Below are 13,942 nucleotides of genomic sequence, written 5' to 3'. Positions count from 1 at the left end.
GGAGTGACTGATGATTCCTTGGAAGCCAAGTCAAAGGGGAATCTTACAGTCAGGTCAGCAGTCCCAAGCCCACTGCCTTGACACTACCTGTTGACGGGTCTGCCTCCTCCCTACACTCCCAGCATCTTGAAGGCAGGATGCTATCCTTTCATCTTCCTCATACATTATTCATATCACTCAAAGTGACATTTAGTGGACGGGTGATCGAACCAGTGAATGAATGTGTCAATGAGTAAACTAGCTAACTGGGGGTACAAGCGGGCAGACTAGAGACTGAACTGACCCAGAGATGGAAGTTTGGAAGAAGAAAAAAAGAGAGAGAGATAAAGAGGATGTAACTTTTGAGTATTCCTCTACTTCATGTAAGGTTCGTTTTGGGTATAAAAATTACTTTAAGTATGCAAAATTATCTTACAGTACGGAGAACAATACAAGTAGACAATGGATCTTACGAATATAGCAGGTTGGGTTAGGTTTGATGAAACCCAAAACTCTTAAGCTTAGGAGACTAACTTGTTAAGTAACAACGATCCTGTAAACATGCAGGCTAGATTTATTGTGCCCCTGGGAAAGTCTCTGGAATGAACACAGAAAATGCTTCTGTTGATTAGCATTTTTAGCTTGCGGCTGAGTGCTGACCTAAAAGGGAAAGCCCTGCCCTCCAGATTTTACATAACGTGCCCTTATCAATTCCTGTCAGAGTGTCCCTCGCAGGGACCTCAGCAAAGCTAGTGATTCTGTCTCAGAAAAATGCCCTGTGCTCCCAAGAGCCTGCTAACAGAGGAGGGGCTGGTGTCACCTGCACATGCATGAGAACTGAACACAGCTCTTTTAAATGAAAGACAGATGCAAGGAGAAGGCTAAGGATGGACAAGGGAAATTAGTGAAATGAACAAGTTTATTGACTCATACATTCAGACAAAGAGCAAACTGAGTTCATGCATATGTGATAACCAGCCCAAGGTCACAAGGGAACTTAGGGCCAGTCTCAGAACAGGGAAGGCTTCCCTCCTCCAGCAACCTCCTCTGGGCAGCAGGGAGGAGGCATTTCCCAGAGGCAAGCTCTGGATACTCTGCCATGTTTTTACTGGACAAAAGAAAGGAAAGATACTCCCCTGCACAGGACACTGGACACTCATTTAGAGCTGGTAACAGAAGCCTCTGTCAGCACTCAAGGCTCACTTACCCAACTTTTGGGATATTTCCCACACACGTTCTAGAAAAGTATGCAAAACAGGAAATCAGCAAAGAGAGAGACCAAAAATTGTGAGAGTAAAGTAATGGTAAAATGAGAACACTGTAGTAAATGTAGAAAATAGTGAAAATGCAAAAAACATTATAACATGTGAAAATGCGTAGTGGTTATTTCCTGCGGTGGTAGCTAATGTCCCAAAATGACACCCCTCCTCCCAGTTGCTCCCATCCTCCCGTGCCCTAGTGAGCGATACCTCTCTGTTGAGCAGTAGAAGCTAACCTGTTGGACTTCCAAGACCTGACTGTACGTCATCCTATCCTGCAGTTTGAGCCTCTGGAAGGCTGGCTATGCAGAAGCCCAACTTCCCCAGAGGCCTTCTTATGAGGACATGCATGCTGGTTACCTGGGAGACAGCCTCCAGCCAGCCCAGCCACACCAGCAGAAGCACTAACATGTGTATGACGAGCCCAGCCCAGACTGCAACCTCATGAGAGAACCCAGGTGAGAACTGCCCACTCACAGAACCAAGAGGGCTAATAATAAACAATCCACGAAGTTTCTCTTATAGGCCCTGGGTTCAATCCCCAGCACCACAAAAAAAAAAGAAGCAGCACATCATTGAACCACTGGCTAGGCAAACTTCAAGAAAGTGTCCAAATAGATTTCTTGCTGTAAGAAACGAGGGATGTAAACAACAAACATTAAAAAACCATCAGGGGGGCTCTTAAACGGAAGGCCTTAGAAGTGCTTCTACATCTGAGCAGACAGCATCCAGCTGTGGGAAGGAAGACTGGCAGGTGGTGGGACAGGGTTGGCTGTGGAAGAAGAAACCTCAGAGGCTGGGGGGAAACAATGGTGACCACAGGAGGGCCCAGGAGGTGGTCAGCTGGAGGATTCAGTGATAACATTTAATTTCCAATCTGAATCATAACCCTGTTATTTCTCTTACAAACTCTAGAATGTGCTAGGGTTAGAGTGGTATTTACAAATGTGGATTTAATTCTGCTAGACTAGATTGTGTGGCAACTCCTTTGATTCTCTCCCTAGATGTAAATCTTATTGTATTTCCATCAGAGATAATTATGAAGAGATTTGGACTCAAATTCAAACTTAAAAATATAAAACAAAGATGAAAGCAGAGACAAGAACAGAGACTCAAAAACAAACAAAACACAGTTCAAGGATAGTATAACAAAAACAGACTTCTGATACTGGAGAAAGCTGGTAGTTTGCAACAGACTGCACCCCACACCCCCGTGTCTCATCCCTAACAAGGGCCTGTAGGCAATTAACCTCTTCGTGACTTGGAATTTTGAGACCTTCAACTGGAAGAAAAAAGAGGCTCTATGATCCTCAGTGATAGTGCAAATTCTATATAAAAGTCCTGAAATTACAGAGAAAGAGTGAACAAGACTAGGAGCTAGTATGCTATGAACATCTATGTCATGCAAGCCTGCACCAGGCCCTGAATACAAATCTCTAGTCCTCAGCCCAACCCTGCACCTAGACCTTTGTACCCTGGAGAAGCCACAGCACCAAAAGGTCCACTCACCAACCCAGGGTCATGTAGCCTGTCCCCTTGCTTGAGTTTCCAGGGGAACTCAACTGTCCTCTGTTCACTCTGCCAGGCATTACCTCCACTGAGGAATGAGGCCAGGTCCCTGCCTCTGAGACCTGACACAGGGATGGACATCAATCATTTCAACAGAAAGTCATTTTTGAGACTCAAAGCTATGTCTAAAGTGGGCCTTGCGGGATGAATGGGACTCAAACTGGTAGAAGAAATCTGCCGAGGAAGAGTGGATGCCTTCAGCAAGTGCTTGCATGAGGACCTGCTGCAGGCAAAGGGCACGTTGTGTCCTGCAAGAGATCAGAGCTTCCAGCAGCTCTCAGCATTTCTTTTGATGTCTTTTTGGCAAAAGAATTTCTTATTAAATAGACCACTCCATTGCCTTTATCTTGCCAAATACACTAATCACCTGTGAGGGAGTTCTTTAAAAAATACTAATTTTGGATTATTAGTTGTCCCCAAACTCAAAGGTGACATCCCCTGCAACCAAACCTATCCCAGGTACTAGAAACACATCTGGGAAGAAGACACTCCTGCAGCTCCAAGGAACTGTTCTCTTACTACCAAGGCAATTTTCACTATGCTCGATACCTTCCTTTAGTTTCTGGTTTTAATAAAATTTTCAAGTGTGGACTGTCCTTTTCTTTGGGCTAAGGGATAAGTACATGCCACTTGCTTAGACAAGATTTGGGGTTTTTTGGCCTGGGAAATACTTAGGATATACCCTCTTTCCTTATCACTTCAATACAAATAGGTATTCCTCTTCCAGATACATCTAGAAATCATTTTGTCATAAATGGATTACAAACCATCACTTCATAATCTTTTTCTGAGAACAAGAAGTATATTAGATACTGCACAAAGTACAGCAAAAGACATAGCTCTGACCCAACAGGCTCAAAAATCTAAATTAAAAGAAAACAAAGGGACAGGAAGAAAAGTAGTTTTCTTCTCTTCTACCTCTTCTTCTTCCATCACCCACCCAAATGTATCTCCCATGGGGAATTTCTCAGTTACACAGTTAATTTTTAGGCAGAGATGATGTCCCACGTTCTTTTTAGGGCCATAACCACTAACACACTAAATAACAATAAGGGAAACATTAATAAAATCAGGGTCAGTTCTGGGACAACCTGAGGCTGCATCATGGCTTTCTCTCTCAGCAGAGAAGGAAGGGTGCTGGGGAGAGAAGGGCCCGCAGGGTGACAGCTAGGGAGTGTTAGGATAGGGGTGCAGAGTGCTGCACAGGACCCATTGTGCACTGTCGGGGTCAATCAGACCCTGGGCTTACTGGAAGCTGCCCCCACAGCAGCGAGTAAGGAGGGCAAACCTCACAAACAACACATCTCAGTTGCAGGACATGATTGGGATTGGCATCATCAACCACACGAGACCGGCCTATAGTGGACAGCAGTCAGAGACAATGCCCTGGGTTGAAAAAGGAATCTACCCCATTATGAAATAGAAGAAACCTCAGCAAGTTGTTGTTGTCTATGATCTCTGAGCTGATAAAAGGGTAATACAATGAACTAAGAGTTGTTTAGTCCATCAAAATCCATGCTAATGAAATTCTCTAAATTGAGTAAAAAACATCACTTTAAACAAATGTAGAATTTTTTAAATTTTTGTTTGCAACTTGATTGAGCTTTTGGGACAAAAAGATCTTATTCCCTATTTAATGGAAAACAGTGTTAAAATACCACAACTTAATGCACAGCTGTGACAATGTATTATAAACATCAATATAGGTGATCTATACATAATTGACAAATATCACATGGAGAGTGCATAAGGAGTGTTCAGTTCAAGTCTGGCAACTCACTAGGACTTCCAGCAAAGCCTTCGACTTTGGGGCTGGGGATGTGGCTCAAGCGGTAGCGCGCTTGCCTGGCATGCGTCCGGCCCGGGTTCAATCCTCAGCACCACATACAAACAAAAATGTTGTGTCCACCGAGAACTAAAAAATAAATATTAAAAAATTCTCTCTCATTCTTTCTTTAAAAAAAAAAAGCCTTCAACTTTGTCCTATGAAGTGTGCAGCCCTGTGAGGCACTGTGACCATCTGAAGACCAGCGGGAAGGAAGCCTGCCTAAGAGGCTCTTTCTTTGTTTAAATTAGAGCACTATAGTTACATATAGTAGTTGGGTTCACTTTGACAGAATCATATGTGCAAGGAATTTGATTTCAAACTCCATCTAGCACCCCTCCTAGTTTTTTCCTCCCCTCATCCCTCCTCCTATTCTCCTTCCTCTACTTTATTGATCTTTCTTTCACTTCTTTTTTCATTTATTTTTGATTGTTCTATATATACATAAAGATGAAATCCCTTTGGTGCATTTATATATGTATATAACATGATTTTGTTAAGTTAATTATGTATAATGCAAATGCTCCCCTTTACCCTCCTCCCTCCCTCCCTCCCTCTTTTTCTCTACTTTCTACTTCACTGATCTTCTCTATAATTTATGATCTGATCCCCCCCCACACACACACACACATACACACAAACTGCCTTCTTTCCCTTATTTTGCTTTAGCTTCTACATATGGGAGAAAACATTTGACCCTTGATTTTTCTGACTCTGGCTTATTTGACTTAGTATGATTTTCTCCATTTCCATTCATCTATGAGCAAATGCGATTATTTCATTCTTCTTTATGGTTGAGTGAATTGCCATTGTAAATTCTATATACACCACATTTCTAAGGGGCTTTTAAAAAGAAATTTTGACCTTGCTTTTGTTCAACAGACTTTGTTCTGCTGAACTATTTTGCTTCTGTGGAAAATGACACCTGAGTTTATTATCTTCAACTCCTTTGAGTTCTCTTTTCTACCTGCTTCATGAATTCCTAAAGCTAACAGTTTGGCAACTTTCGAGAACTAACTTCTCCTTGACATGCCATAAATGATCCCCCAAAGGCAGAATGTGGGTTTTGGTTCTTTTCCCAATCTTAGGAGGAAAGTGTCATCATCTTCTTGTTGAGGTGGCATTTCCAATGACCAAATGTACCTGTTACTGAAGTCAAAACTCTATACCTCAGATACACATTTCACATTTCAAGTGACCCTCCATCATGTGTGGCTGGTGACAACCCCTTGGAACAGTTTAGAAAGTTGCCCCTATTTGTGTTCCTGATGGATACATACAGTATCCACCAGTGCACACACAACTGGGATTATTCCAATGAGTACAGACTACCTGGGCTACAGTAGCCCTCTTTTCCTTGAAAGAACCTGGAGGCAAATATCTGTCAGTGCCCAGAGTACACACCTAAAGACCCAACACATTCTTGTCTGGAGCCTGAAATTGTCCCAAACCTTTTCCTGTGATGGCTTAACACCATCTCTTCAGGACATATAATACACAAACATTTATGAGAACACCTGAAGCCTAGAGTAACCAGAATGCAGAAGAAATTAAAGTATTTTGGTTAAACTGGGGTTAATACTTCTTCTCCTCAGTTTTGTCAACATTTTCTGTATAATATACCAGTCTACTGCTCTGAAAAAAAGAGTGTTCAACACCTAATGTTTACTGATTTAGGATTTTTTAAAATTTTTTTTTAGTTGTCAATGGACCATTAATTAATTAATATATGTGGTGCTGATAATTGAACCCAGTGCCTTACACATGCTAGGCAAGTGCTCTACCATCGAGTACAAACCCAGCCCCTGATTTAGGATCTTACATTAATTAAAATTCACTGTAGCTCTCTGGTAGCTCAGTGGTGAGGCACTCGGAGCCTCAGCACCACATAAAAATAAATAAATTAAATAAAGGTATTGTGTCCATCTACAACTAAAAAAAAATCTTAAAAAATGTTTTTAAAAATTCACTATTCTTGTAATTTCATGTTAAGCAGTAACAGATGCAGAAGATTTCGTATTTGCCTTAGTATTTGACCCCCAGACATAAAATGGAAGATTTAAAACAATGACAATAAATACTTGTGTTTTTTTTTTTTTTTAATTGTTTGGAGATAGGGTTGTCTTGTACTTTGTTCTCTAGGCTGGCCTTGAACTTCTAAACTCAAAGGATCCTCCTGCCTCAGCATCCTGAGGAGCTAGGGCTCTAGGCATGAATCACTGTTCTTGGTTCCTTTGACTTTTTTTTTTTTTAATTGAAATTTGCCAATTTTCCCTAAAAGGGACATATAGGGCTTGTTGTTATAGTTGTTTGTTTGTTTGGATTGGGGCTTGAACCCAGGGGTGCTTTTACCACTGAGCTACACACCCAGCCCTTTTAATTTTTTTAGTTCGAGATAGAGTCTCACTAAGTTGCTGAGGTGCTTGCTACTATCCTGAAACTTGCCATCATCCTACCTCAGTCTCCCAGGTTGCTGGCATTACAGGCATGCACCACTGTGCAGGGAGCAACGTATTATGTTTCAAAAGCTGGTTCATTGTGACTAATCAAGTGACTATAAACTGACTTGCTCTCCAGGGGCAGCCTTTGTACTTTCCCTGGAGCCATTATGAATGCCTGGAAAGAAGCTGATACGTTTGCAAATAAACACTTCAGTTTTAAAAGTCAGATCATTCTGATAGAATCTTATTTTAGAAAGACAAGGCACAGTTTAGTATATGACAACAATCTGTTCTTAGAATAGAAATCTGCAGGGGGAAAAAAAGGAAGACTCTAGAAACATCCTTTGAAAGGTGTTCCTATAATCTTAGAGTTCCAGGGCATTGTATAATTTTCCAGTCCTGCATGTAAACAGCTGACATGAAAAATGACTTCCCTTGTATATGCATCTGCTTCCACATTGGCTTCTATAATACCCTCATTCTGTTGGGACCAACAAGAAGCTGGTATGGGAGGAGGGCCTGACCTGGAAGAAATACAGGAGATGACCTGCACGCTAATTAATGTCATGCCTTTCCACGCCCCTCTTCCCACCTACATTCGTGTACAAGCATTTAAAATTGGATGAAAAGAATGTCAATCATCATTTCAGTGAAGAAACATCTAATGAAAGCAACATGCAGTCGTCTTGGGTCTGGGAAGAGACCTATGACCTTCTTTGCCTGCTTCCCCTTGGCTGATTTTCAACACCAGAAGACAAGCTTGTCTTCTTCCCTGAGTCGGCTCTAGGGCTCACTGCCCAGGAGCCTGCCCAGAGCCAAGACCAGAGGGCCCCAAGCCCTGTCAGCCTTTTTACCCCCCTTTTGGAATATTTTTAAATTTACATTTCTAAGACTATGTTCATGATTAATCAGGTCAACTTTTACAATGGTTTAAAGCTAAATCTGAGTATTCTAGGAAGTGTCTACTCTAGCAAGAGCAGCCCTGTGATCAGCAGTGTCAATCACACTCCACTGACCCAGGTAGTGCAGTGACAGAATCATGACATCAGGAATGCACCCTTCTGCATGAGATTTGGGCAAATTTCTTATATCAAGTCAGTATATCAGAATGACAAGAAAGAATATTTTAATCATACTAGCTGCTTTGAAATATGCTGAATATTATCTTAAATTAAAAAAGTGTTCCTACTGGCTGGATTGGGGCAGAGGGGGAGGCATAGCTTCGTGGGAAAGTTTGCCCTGAATTTGATCCCCAGCACAACAACAAACACAAAAGCAACAAAACTATTTCTCATTAGTATGAAGTTAATTACAAAAGCTTACTTACTGATTTTCTATTCTACTGTATCTTTAATCTTTTCTTTTTCTTTGTGCAATTGTTTTCAACAATTTATTCAATGATTTTTATGTGAATGTACTGTCAGAGTTTTTTTTGGTATCTGATAACAAAGCTGTAATAATAATAAACATCCTTGTCCATGGTCTGGTGTGTGTGTGTGTGTGTGTGTGTGTGTGTGTGTGTGTGTATGTGTGTATGTTTTTCTTTCTTCTTTAAACAGCTCTATCAAGGTATAACCAATAGACAAAGAACTGCACATATTTAGCTTGCATAATTTGATCAGTATAGCATGCAAACATCTTTGAAGCTGTTGTCATAATCCGGACTCTAGATACATCCAACACCACTCAAAGCTGTCTTGTGTGTTTTTGTTTTTGTTTTCTGCTTTGTTTTGGTTTTGGGGTGTGTGTGTGTGTGTGTGTGTGTGTGTGTGTATGTGTATGCATGCGCACACGTGTGTATCCATGCATGCATCTAAGAACATTTAAGACCTATCCTTAAACTTTGAAGAGAACAGGGCTGGGGCTGAGGCTCAGTGGTAGAGCACTTGCGTTGCATCGGTGAGGCCCTGGGTTCAATTCTCAGCACCACATAAAAATAAATAAATGAATAAAGATATCGTGTTCATCTACAACTAAGAAAAAAGTTAAAAAAAAAACTCTGAAGAGAAAAATACTGTGTTGTTAATGACAGGCACTATGCTATTCAGCAGATCTCTAGAACTTACTTATCTTGCAGAACTGAAACTTTACACCCACTGATAAACACCTCTCCATTTTCTGCACCCCAGTCTCAGGCAACTGTTACTATATTCTTTCCTTCTATGTGTTTAGTACTACAGATGTCTTATAAAAGCAGAATCATGCAATGTTTGTCCTTCTCTGTCTAGCTTATTTCACTTAACATAATACTCTCCAGGTTCATGTTGCAAATGGCAGGTCTTTTTTAAACTGAATAATATTCCACTGTGTGTACATAACACATTCTCTTTATCTATCCATCTGTTGATGGATATGTTGTTTGATTCCACATCTTGGCTATCATGAATAATACTATAGTAAACATGAGAGCACAGATATCTCTTTAAGACCCTGACTTCAATTCTTCTGGATACAGAACCAGAAGTGAAATTGCTGGATCATTTTTTTAATTTTTTGAGAAACTTGCTTATTGTTTTCCAAAATGCAACACCATTTTACATTTCCATCAACTGCATACAAGAATTCCCATTTCTCTACATCCTCACCAAAACTTTTTTTGATAATATCCATCCTGACAGGTACGACATGATATCTCACTGGTTTTGATTTGCATTTCTCAGATAATTAATGACATTGAGCATCTTTCCTACACCATTTGGCCACTTGTATGTCTTCTTTGGAGAAATGTCTGTTCACATTCATTGCCCATATTTTAAACAGGTTATTGGTATTTTGGCTATTGAGTTGTAGAAGCTCTTGACTTATTTTAGAAATTAACCTCATTAGATATATGTTCTAATAGTTTGCAAATATGTTCTCCCATTCTGTAGGTTGGCTTTCAACTCTTTTCATTGCTTCCCTGCTTATTGGTGCATTCTTTGGAGACAGGCAGTCCAGTGTGGTACATAGGAGGTGAAGCTTAGAGCCTCATTACCTGAGTCTCATTGTTTAACCTTAGGCAGATAATTGACTCTCTATGCCTGGTTCTCTGTGTCTACCAATGAATTACATTAACTGAAAGAGAAAGTAAAATATCCATTAAGATTATCCAAGGGTTGGGGATGCAGCGCAGGGGTAGAGCACTAAGATTTTAAGCACTGCAAACAAACAAACAAATAAATAAATAAATAAATACTTAATTCAATTAATGTCCCTCATCTGTTTATCAGTAGATTCAAGTTTGATCTATTCAATGGATCAATACATTTCCCCTCTAGTCAGAAAGCTGTGTGGATGGATATTCATCATAATTCCCAGATAATTAGGAAGATGAAACTTTAAAAAGGGTCTCTGGTCAATTTAAACTATGACAATTTTTTTTTAACAGTGATCTGTTTCCTAACACTACCTATTACATCAGTCCTAAAATATTTCTGTGCCAGAAAAAGCAAAGCATTTAAAGATGTTGGTTTGCTAACAAAGTCTCACAGATCTAACTAAGATTACTGAGGGTCAGCATTTTATACTTATTTATTTTGGGTAATGATTGAGTTCAGCACTTTGGTGTCAAAGTTTTAAATTTTTATTTCTCTGATACTTTATAATATTTACTCGAGGGCATCATCAAACATAATTTCAAATGAATGATTAGTTATGCTGGATGCTAAGAAGTCAATATTACTTAACTCCATCCTCATATCCACTCAAGCTAATCTTAAATTCCCCAGGTACACTAACTGAGGATTGCATGGGAGCCCTCTGTTAGCACAGTTATCCCTCCAGCAAAGACATGGCAGAATTTTATTTTGTTTTCTCATATGCTTTTTGCTTGTATGTGTTTGTGTTTTGGTTTTGGGGAGGCGGGGAAGAGATATGAGTAGGCTCAAAGCTATACTCAAATATGAAATGACTCTCATGCCCTCATTGCAAATGTCCACAACTGAGGAATTTCTGGCAACACTTAGAGATTTTAGAGGCACTAATAACCTTTCTAAAAATGATTTTGTGACTTTCATTCTAAATGACTATACAAACAAATCATTTAATAGACTGCAGAAAATGGGCCACAAAATGACCAGGAGGCACATGATATCATGCACAATAGAGGGAACAGGACCAAAATTCAATTTGTAACTTGGTTTAAGTACAAAATCCCTAATTGACTTAGGTGGCTGCATTAAATAAATGTGCTGGGCACAATGAACAAGCAACTGCACGTACCTGTGCAACAGAGAAGGTCCCTCTCTATTTACCCTCCTTATATTAAGAGTCATTGGTCCAATTCAGTTGGAAGTAACCTGCAGGTTTAATAATAAGGGTTTTATTAATTTTTTTAAAAAATGGTTTGATTAATTTGGTGGAGGGTGATTTAGAGAGCAAACAGAAAAAGCTAAATAGACCCAAGATTTCACCCATTAACCACATCTTTCTTTAGCCTTGGTGAGGCTTTCATCTGATGCCTTCAATATGTCATTTTTCCCCTCCCCATTGCCCCTTTCAATTTTGCCATTTCTAGGACTCTTACATTGAGGGAGTACAAAAATGTCTACAGCACTTAAACTCTTGAAAAGGGTTGTTTGAAAGAACGGATCTAATTAGCAGGGGGTAAGAGTGCCTTTACTTACTCTGGAGGACAATTGTTCCTGCCAGAGAAGAACCTTGAATAATCTTTCCCTGCAAAAACACAGCGACCTCTGATTGATTTTGTATAACCTGAAGCCTAATGAAAATCTGTCTGCTTCTTCCAACTATTGCCAAGGAAATTTAATTTGGGATCTACCAAAGTAAGATTTCTTCCAAACTCTAGGCTTGCCTTGGGATTTAAATGCAAGGCTGGGTCCATTTCCTGCTGGCGTGGGAAGCTTGCAACTGAGGATGTTTAGAGACAACTTGATGACTGCACCACGCAGAATGCTCAGGGAATTCAGGGAACAATGTGTTCTTTTCTCATTGAGTTGTTCATACTTGCTTGAGTAACCTATATTTACTCTTAAATCCGAGATGAAATTTCTTAACTTTGTATTGTGACTAGGACATAAAATTATAAGATAAATTAATATAACCTCATACATTTCTTGCAGCAACCATCACCCCACTACTTACACACACACACACACACACACACACACACACACACTTTAAGTAGTGAAACGGTGTGTATTCCTTTTTCCTTTTCACCCTGGGATCATTTATTATATTAAAGGCCTCCGACTGGAAGGACCGAATGGCAAAGAAGAAAAAGAGGTGTTGAAGTGTTTCCTTTTTTCATTTCTGGCTTTAACTATGAGAATGGGACTTATTTTTAGTGAAGAAGAAGATAAAGGAAGAGCAAAGTGGGGCAGGACGAGAAGGAGATGGAGAAGGGGAAGGAGAAGACCCTCTAGTGATAAAAGAATTCCATGTCAATGAATGATAGCATTTTTATAAATCTTTTAGAATCTGTGGATATATTTTATTAATAACACATTTACAGCTTAAGTTCATAAAGGAATGGACAAATCATACATAGAGCTTGATAATGTGTCACTCATATATTTGAAGGGGATGATCCATTCCTATGGTGCTATTAATAAAGTGAATAGGTATGATAAATATGTAACTCTTCAAAGGTAAACATTCTTAGAAAAAGGTTTTCGGCTAAACACTGTACTATTAAACAACTATTGCCAAGGAAATTTAATTTGGGATTTACTAAATTAAATGTTTCTACTAAGTATACCTACTAAAACAAGGGAATCCTAGTAACTTTTTCTCCTTTAAGAGAATTTGGGCTGGGGATATGGCCCAGTGGTACAGCACTTGCCTAGACTGCTGGAGGCCCTGGGTTCCATCCCAGCACGAATAATAATAATAATAATAATAATAATACATATTAATAATTTGAAAGCACACCTTTTCCTACTATTTTATGTAGCACACGCTAATTTATACTTGCCGCAATGAACTCACAATGGTAAGCAGGGACTAAACTTTTTTTTTTTTTTTTTGTATCAGGGATTGAACCCAGGGGTGCTTAACCCCTGAGTCACACCCCCAGCCCTTTTTTATATTTTATGTACAGATAGGGGCTCACTGAGTTGCTTAAGGCCTTGCTAAATTGTTGAAGCTGCCCTTGAACTTGCAATCCACCTGCCTCAGCCTCCCAGGCCACTAGGCTTACAGAAATGTGCCACTGAGCTGGCCAAAACATCTTTTGAAAGAAAATAACTATACAAACAGATGTCTCTGATGTTATAAAGTATCCTTATAAAAGAGAACTGGAGAAGCCTTAGACATTATCTTCTTCAAAGGTTCTCAGCAGATGCTCCCTGGACCACCTGTCTGAGGACCAGCAGGAGGTATTGGGGGTGCATTAACTTACAGGCTCCCCGCCCCAGCTCTGCCCCTTCCTTCAGGCCCAGTGAATCTTAGAAGGCAGAGCCTAGACAGCTATAGTTTTAACAGGCACTTATTTAATTCTTGTGTTAACTAAATTTTGAAAACCCTTGTTATCCTTTCTCTTCCATTTTCATATGCAGAAATTCTAACCCAGTTTGTCCAAGATCAGAATGGCAGATATGGGCAAACTTAATCCAATGATCAAATACCACACTACTTCTCTGTAATAAAACATTTGCTAAATACTAAATTGCAGAAAAGCAGAATGAACATTATTTATTTATTAATTTAGTGGGTACTGAGCATTGAACCCAAGGCCGTATGCATGCTCTACTACTGAGCTATACCCCAGGGACAGAATGGACATTTTAAGTTCGATAACTATCTTATAATAATATCTTAGACCTTTCTCATTCTTTCTTTTATCCCACAAATCTGTCTTGAATGGCTTGTACTGCATAAGCCTTCACTATTATGCATCAGGAGGTGGGGGCTAAGTGTGCAACTGAGCA

General features: G+C 39.8%; 1 protein-coding gene across 6 annotated transcripts in view; it reads right to left on the bottom strand.

The window, feature by feature from the left end:
- Tjp1 (tight junction protein 1) overlaps positions 1-13,942 on the bottom strand; it is a 230,210-nt gene that overhangs the window by 133,001 nt on the left and 83,267 nt on the right. The window contains exon 2 of one of the 6 annotated variants that reach the window (XM_026406958.2): positions 11,274-11,350. The exons of 4 other annotated variants lie outside the window; for them this stretch is intronic. The gene's annotated coding sequence lies outside the window, so the exon portion shown is untranslated. Of the gene's footprint in view, positions 1-4,587; positions 4,610-11,273; positions 11,351-13,942 lie in introns of those variants that run through there. One more of the 6 variants, XM_026406959.2, reaches the window with a different exon arrangement.

Source organism: Urocitellus parryii, chromosome 6 (assembly GCF_045843805.1).
Source record: "Urocitellus parryii isolate mUroPar1 chromosome 6, mUroPar1.hap1, whole genome shotgun sequence".
Taxonomy (NCBI): domain Eukaryota; kingdom Metazoa; phylum Chordata; class Mammalia; order Rodentia; family Sciuridae; genus Urocitellus; species Urocitellus parryii.
This window is presented reverse-complemented; position numbering and strand designations above follow the sequence as displayed.